The following is a 7,500-nucleotide window of genomic DNA, read 5'->3' as shown; positions in this document are numbered from 1 at the left end:
GCGTCAACACATGTGATAGGAACAGTTAACAACTGGGCACTTACAAGGACCCAGTCTTGTATAACATGTCATTTGCTATGGCTCCAATGGCATCTCTGCTGTGATGTCCTAAGCGCGTGTGTTCTATCCTCAGTCCGCCTTGCAATAATTATTACATGATATGTTAAACAGAAGAGTGTGACTGATAGCCATGAAATACATGTCGCAAGTTTGAATGAAATGACACGGAAATGAATTCTTTTGTTGGGGTGCGAAAACTGTCGCAGTATTCTTGTGTGGCTAAGTTTATAAATTATAGTCCCACAACTTGACCTACTTGTACGATGTAAGGCTGATGTAAAACAGACATCTGCCGAATAGAAGTTTACAATCTGTGTATGTTGTTGTAAAACAGACATCTGCCAAAAAGAAGTTTACAATCTGTAGTATGTTGTTATAAAACAGACATCTGCCAAAAAGAAGTTTACAATCTGTATATGTTGTAAAACAGACATCTGCGTAGTCGAATAGAAGTTTACAACCTGGATAAGTTGTTGTGCATTGTACTTTCACTGTTTGAATAAATACAGCTGCCCCCTGATTACCGAGGATCTGATAAAGCGCCGAGTTGAGTCTGAATACTCTGCTCAGTTCTATTTTTTTTTCCTGCTGTACTATTTGATGGTAAGTCTTGATCTGATAAAGCGCCGAGTTCAGTTTGAATATTCTGCTCAGTTCTATTTTTTTTACTGCTGCACTATTTGATGTTTTTTTCTTGATCTGTATTTGTGATGGAAAACGTGTAATGCAAAATTGATGTCGTTTTTTACTAAAACATGTTGCTCATACGATTTAGCCCGGTGGTGTATTTCTTAGATAAAGATGAATCTGTCAATGTTGTATAATGTACAAGGAATGTGATTATTTTACTCTCTCTCTCTCTCTCTCTCTCTCTCTCTCTCTCTCTCTCTCTCTCTCTCTCTCTCTCTCTCTCTCTCTCGCTCTCTCTCTCTCTCGCGCTCTCTCTCTCTCTCTCTCTCTCTCTCTCTCTCTCTCTCTCTCTCTCTCTCTCTCTCTCTCTCTCTCTGCTGTGCTGTATGTTGGCGCACTGGTGCATGTGTGAGCGTGTGCGTCCGTTAGTCTGTCTATGAGGTTGACTGTGTGTACAGACGTTATTTGATAGCATTGCAAATCCACTTCTTGAAAACTTTGTACGCGTTGCTTTTTTGCAAATTATAGTCAGTTATAATGAACAACTAAAGTCCGAAGGCTTGAGGCAGGTCAACTATTTCTTATTGATTTGGGCGATCCAGATGTACCACGGCTCTTATTTTACGTCTTACGATATGCATGACTTATGGCACCACCTTGTATTTAGCAGATTTATCAGTGACAGAACAATACTATTTTCTCTGTGTTGGTGTTGGCGTTATTGTTGTTGTTGTTCTTGTTCTTGTTGTTGCAATAACTGTTGTTGTTGTTGTTGTTGTTGTTGTTGTAGATGTTGTAATTGTTGTTGTTGTTATTGTGGTTGTTGTTGTTGCTGTGATACTGTCCGTTAACCGGTTGATGATTGCCTCCTTGTGCTATCGTCTCTAAGTTCATGGTATTTCAATAAAAACAAGTCGCGTAAGGCGAAAATACAACTATCGTCTCTAAGTTCATGGTATTTCAATAAAAACAAGTCGCGTAAGGCGAAAATACAACATTTAGCCAAGCTGTCGAACTCACAGAATGAAACTGAACGCAATGCAATTTTTCAGCAAGACCGTATACTCGTAGCATCGTCAGTCCACCGCTCGTGGCAAAGGCAGTGAAATTGACAAGAAGAGCGGGGTAGTAGTTGCGCTGAGAAGGATAGCACGCTTTTCTGTACCTCTCTTCGTTTTAACTTTCTGAGCGTGTTTTTAATCCAAAAATGTCATATCTATATGTTTTTTGAATCAGGAACCGACAAGGAATAAGATGAAAGTGTTTTAAAGTTGATTTCGAAAATTTGATTTTGATCATAATTTTTATATTTTTCATTTTCAGAGCTTGTTTTTAATCCAAATATAACATATTTATATGTTTTTTGAATACGAAAATGATGAAGAATAAGATGAACGTACATTTGGATCGTTTTATAAAAAAATTAATTTTTTTACAATTTTCAGATTTTTAATGACCAAAGTCATTAATTAATTTTTAAGCCACCAAGCTGAAATGCAATACCGAAGTCCGGCCTTTGTCGAAGATTGCTTTGCCAAAATTTCAATCAATTTGATTGAAAAATGAGGGTGTGACAGTGCCGCCTCAACTTTTACAAAAAGCCGGATATGACGTCATTAAAGGTATTTATCGAAAGAAAGAAAAAACGTCCGGGGATATCATTCCCAGGAACTCTCATGTCAAATTTCATAAAGATCGGTCCAGTAGTCTGAATCGCTCTACACACACACACGCACAGACACGCATACACACACACACACACACATACACCACGACCCTCGTCTCGATTCCCCCTCTATGTTAAAACATTTTAGTCAAAACTTGACAAAATGTAAAAAGGAAGCTCGATCAGTAATAACGTGTGCTGTTGTCTTGATGTGTCCTGGGTGGGACTGCGTGCCGCCATGTTGTCTGAATGGCGGTCACGATGTATGTCATGGTGTCAGCTTGCTGAGCTGTCTCTCTTTTCAACTCATCTTCGTTCTCTCCCTGTCTGGCTGTCTCTCTGCCTCTCGCTGTCTGTCTCTCTATATCTCTGTCTGTCTGTCTGTCTGTCTGTCTGTCTCTCTCTCTCTCTCTCTCTCTCTCTCTCTCTCTCTCTCTCTCTCAGTGTGTGTGTGTGTGTGCGTGTGTGCGAGGCGGCGGCGTGCGTGCGTGTGTGTGTGTGACTGTGTGTAGATTAACTTCCTTGTGGTAAAACAACACTGACACAGGCACAACAAAACACCAAAAGCACGACACGCAGTCATTGTGCGGGCCGCCTTGAAATTGGAAACTGAGCTGCTAACAAAGACTCTTCTCAGCAGGACGTGTTGCTATTCTCAGGTTTTCCGCTTCGTTTGATTTTGTCTGTTCTGTTTATCACCCGTTTTAATTTCAAGGGAGTCGTCGCAAGGGAAGTAATCTCCTAAACCTACAAAAGAATGTCTTGCATGGCTAGCTTCCCCTAGAGCGTCAGTCCGGCGTGCTTTGCAAAACACGTACAGTGGGTTCAACGCGGAATGCAGGTTTATAATGTTAACACAAACTATTGTGCACTTCTGTATGACAAATATAAGATGTCGATACGAACGGGGATCAGTCTGACAAATATAAGATGTCGATATTCAATACAAAATTGCATGCATTTGTTTCTCTTTCTTTCATGGTACAGGACCTGCTTAGGCCTATCTCTCTGAGATGTTATCAAAATATTCAAACCTCTCCTCTCTTCGCTCTGCAACAGATACCAATGTACTTAGTAAACCAAAAAGAAACAGAAAATCAACTAACTATGGATTTGAGAGATCCTTCAAGTACCAGGGACCTCTTGTCTGGGAGAAAATCCCCCGGAGCATTAGGGATTCCCAGTCACCATCTGCCTTTAGAACAGCCCTCAAAACACACATGTTTAAGTTAGACCTCTGAAGGAGATCCCATGATCGGTGAGTCATCGGCGCTGCCACGTGTATTATCTACTTAAGTGTGGCGTTCATGAGGATGTGTATGTGCCTGTGTGTGTTGTACTAGAATAACGTATGCGTACATGGAATGACATTGCGGGTTACCTGAACATTGACAATGACGAAACAAAGATTGTGTGTGTGTGTGTGCGCGCGCGCGCGTGTGTGTGTGTGTGTGTGTGTGCGTGTGTGTGTGCGTGCGTGTGTGGGTGTGTGTGACCATGTTTGAATTTATTCGGATTTAGTTCTCTTTCCTTGTTTGTATTATGATTGTGTAAGTGTAAAGCGCTCTGGGCTCGTCACCACGAGGTTTACGCGCTATATAAGTAATCGTTATTAATGATTATTATTATTAAGATGTCGATATCACCGGGGATCAATCTGAATAATATAAGATGTCGATATCACGGGGATCAGTCTGACAAATATAAGATGTCGATATAACCGGGGATCAGTCTGACAAATATAAGATGTCGATATAACCGGGGATCAGTCTGACAAATATAAGATGTCGATATCACCGGGGATCAGTCTGACAAATATAAGAGAGAGAGAGAGAGAGAGAGAGAGAGAGAGAGAGAGAGAGAGAGAGAGAGAGAGAGAGAGAGAGAGAGAGAGAGAGAGAGAGAGAGAACGAACGAACGAACCAACTTTATTTTTCGAGGGTAATGGAGTAGATACAGCAAAGATCTTTTTTCATCCAGCTCTCGCCCAAGAGGGAATAAACTAAGCAGTGCATGATATTAAAGCAGGAGAAGAAGCAAAACAAAAACATAAAAACATGGTTATTAAATCAGACAAAGAGAGACAAAAAATGTTCATAGCATACATGCCAACATGGTCATTGGTAATGGTATACATTAAAACACACACTTTGACACACACGGTCACATGCACACAGACACACACAGACACACATGCACATACAGACACACACGCACACACAGACACACACGCACACACACATACACACACACACACACACACACACACACGCGCGCACGCACACACACACACACACACACACATGTACACATTGTACACATAATCATAATGAATGTGCAAAATCCATGAAGAGAACAACGTAAACAGAGAGAGAGAGATTATATAAAATGATTATACTAGTAGATCTTCATGTACTTATCAAACAGCAGTACCTGATCGCGGCATTAAGTGCCACACGACGATGAAAGCATATACAAAAAAGTATGTCTTCTAAAACTGGCAACAGAAACTGACTGTCTGAGAAAAACATTCCACAGAAATGGACCTGAGTATGCCAGACTAGTTTTATACAAGTCAATTCTAGGGAGGGGAACATTTAGTTTCTTCGTGCGGCTTGATGAAGTCTCAGTTAATAATATTCTTTTAGTTAAATAGTCTGGTACATGTCCAAGAACTATTTTATGCATAAACCTTGCCTTGTTAAACGCTAGTCTGGATGAAAGTGGAAGAATTTCAGTTTTTTTGTAGTCATGATTAGAGAGGGTGCTGTTTTTCAGCAGAATAACTTTTACGAGAGAGAGAGAGAGAGAGAGAGAGAGAGAGAGAGAGAGAGAGAGAGAGAGAGAGAGAGAGAGAGAGAGAGAGAGAGAGAGAGAGAGAGAGAGAAAAGAGAGAAAAAGAGAGAGTGATAAAGAACGAAAAAGGTCAAGTGACGGATTAATAGTATAACGGAGAGACGGGTTGGGAACTGTTCCGCACCATATTCGTTGGGAGCTCCGGAGCCGTCCGGAGCCGTCCGGAACCGTCCGGAGCCGTCCGGAACCGTCCGGGGGCCGTCCGGAGCAGTCGGGGCCGTCCGGAGGCACACACTTTTATACATAATCTTCTTGTGTATGTGTGTGTGTACATGGAAGTGGGTGTATAAGTGTGTGTGCATGCAGATCTTTCTCTCTCTATCGATCGGCACACACATTTATTCATAATCTTCTTGTGTGAGCTTTTATGCGGAGTTCTGTTTTATTGTCAGACTTGTATGTGTAACTACCGGTATGTGTTTATTGCTTATCCTACGTGTTTTGTTTTTCTCATCTTTTTAAAAAAAAATGTTCTAGATTATCTTATATAAATAAGAATGAATGAATTCGATGTTTTAATGTGTATTGGGTTTAAAAGTCCTAATGTATTATTATAACAGTATGCCTGTTGTTAGCTGTTTAATTTGTTATATCATCGTTCTGTTTTATATCTGTACGCTTTTATGTGAGTTCTGTTTTATTGTCAGACTTGTATGTGTAACTACCGGTATGTGTTTATTGCTTATCCTACGTGTTTTGTTTTTCTCATCTTTTTACAAAGATTATCTTAATAAATATGAATGAATGAAATCGATGTTTTGATGTGTCTTGGGTTTAAAAGTCCTAATGTAGTATCATAACAGATTCTAGAAACTCTGCTGGGTGTAGATGTTTGAGAGAGAGAGAGAGAGAGAGAGAGAGAGAGAGAGAGAGAGAGAGAGAGAGAGAGAGAGAGAGAGAGAAAGAGAGAGAGAGAGAAAGAGAGAGAGAGAGAGATGTATGCACACACACTTACACTTTTACACACACACACACACACACACTCACTCACACAAGAAGATTATGTATAAATGTGTGTGCCTCCGGACGGCCTCCGGACGGCCCCCGGACGGCCTCCGGACGGCTCCGGACGGCTAGATGTATGCACACACACACTAACACGTTTACACACACACACACACACACACACACACACACACACACACACACACACACACACTCACACAAGAAGATTATGTATAAATGTGTGTGCCTCCGGACGGCCCCCGGACGGCTCCGGACGTTTTTAATGTGTCTTGGGTTTAAAAGTCCTAATGTTGTATCATAACAGATTCTAGCTTGGGTTTAAAAGTCCTAATGTAGTATCATAACAGATTCTAGAAACTCTGCTGGGTGTAGATGTTTGAGAGAGAGAGAGAGAGAGAGAGAGAGAGAGAGAGAGAGAGAGAGAGAGAGAGAGAGAGAGAGAGAGAGAGAGAGAGAGAGAGAGATGTATGCACACACACTTACACTTTTACACACACACACACACACACACTCACTCACACAAGAAGATTATGTATTAAATGTGTGTGCCTTCGGACGGCCCCCGGACGGTTCCGGACAAAAAAAAATCAAGTCTCGTGATCGTGATGGTCATTTGTTTTCGTGATCGTGATTGGCATTATTGCACAGAATTTTATTTTCAACGTACATTTTGCCCGTGATCCGTGAAAAAATCAAGGTAACTGTGATCGTGAAAGCTACAATTTCCCTTCCCGTGATCGTGATGGGGTCCTCATAGGAGATGCCCCGCCATCCAGTCTGTTCGAGTTTGAGAGTGAGAGAGCACCTCCCCACACCCCAATTTCACCATTCAGTGAGCACATATCGTGATGTTCATTAAACTAAAGGAGCAAGAGAGAGAGACAGAGACAGAGAGATAGAGAGACTGGCACGTCAGTCGGACACACACACACACACACACACACACTGATACACACACACACACACACACACACACACACACACACACACACACACACACACACACACACAAGAAGATTAAATATATAATTATTATTTAATAGAGAATTTGTGATAAATGGATAAATAGAATCATATTTGTTTGTTTGATAGAGAGAGGTCGAGAGAGAGAGAGAGAGAGAACTGAAGATCTGCATGCACACACTCACTCACACACACACACACACACACACACACTCACACACACACACACACACACACACACACACTCATACACACACACATACACACACACACACACACACACACTCACACAAGAAGATTATGAATAAATGTGTGTGCGGATCGAGAGACGGAGAGAAAGATCTGCATGCTTATACCCA

Source organism: Littorina saxatilis, linkage group LG3, assembly GCF_037325665.1.
Source record: "Littorina saxatilis isolate snail1 linkage group LG3, US_GU_Lsax_2.0, whole genome shotgun sequence".
NCBI classification, from domain to species: Eukaryota; Metazoa; Mollusca; class Gastropoda; order Littorinimorpha; family Littorinidae; genus Littorina; species Littorina saxatilis.
The sequence above is the reverse complement of the archived record's forward strand: the minus strand, read 5'-3'. Positions refer to the sequence as shown.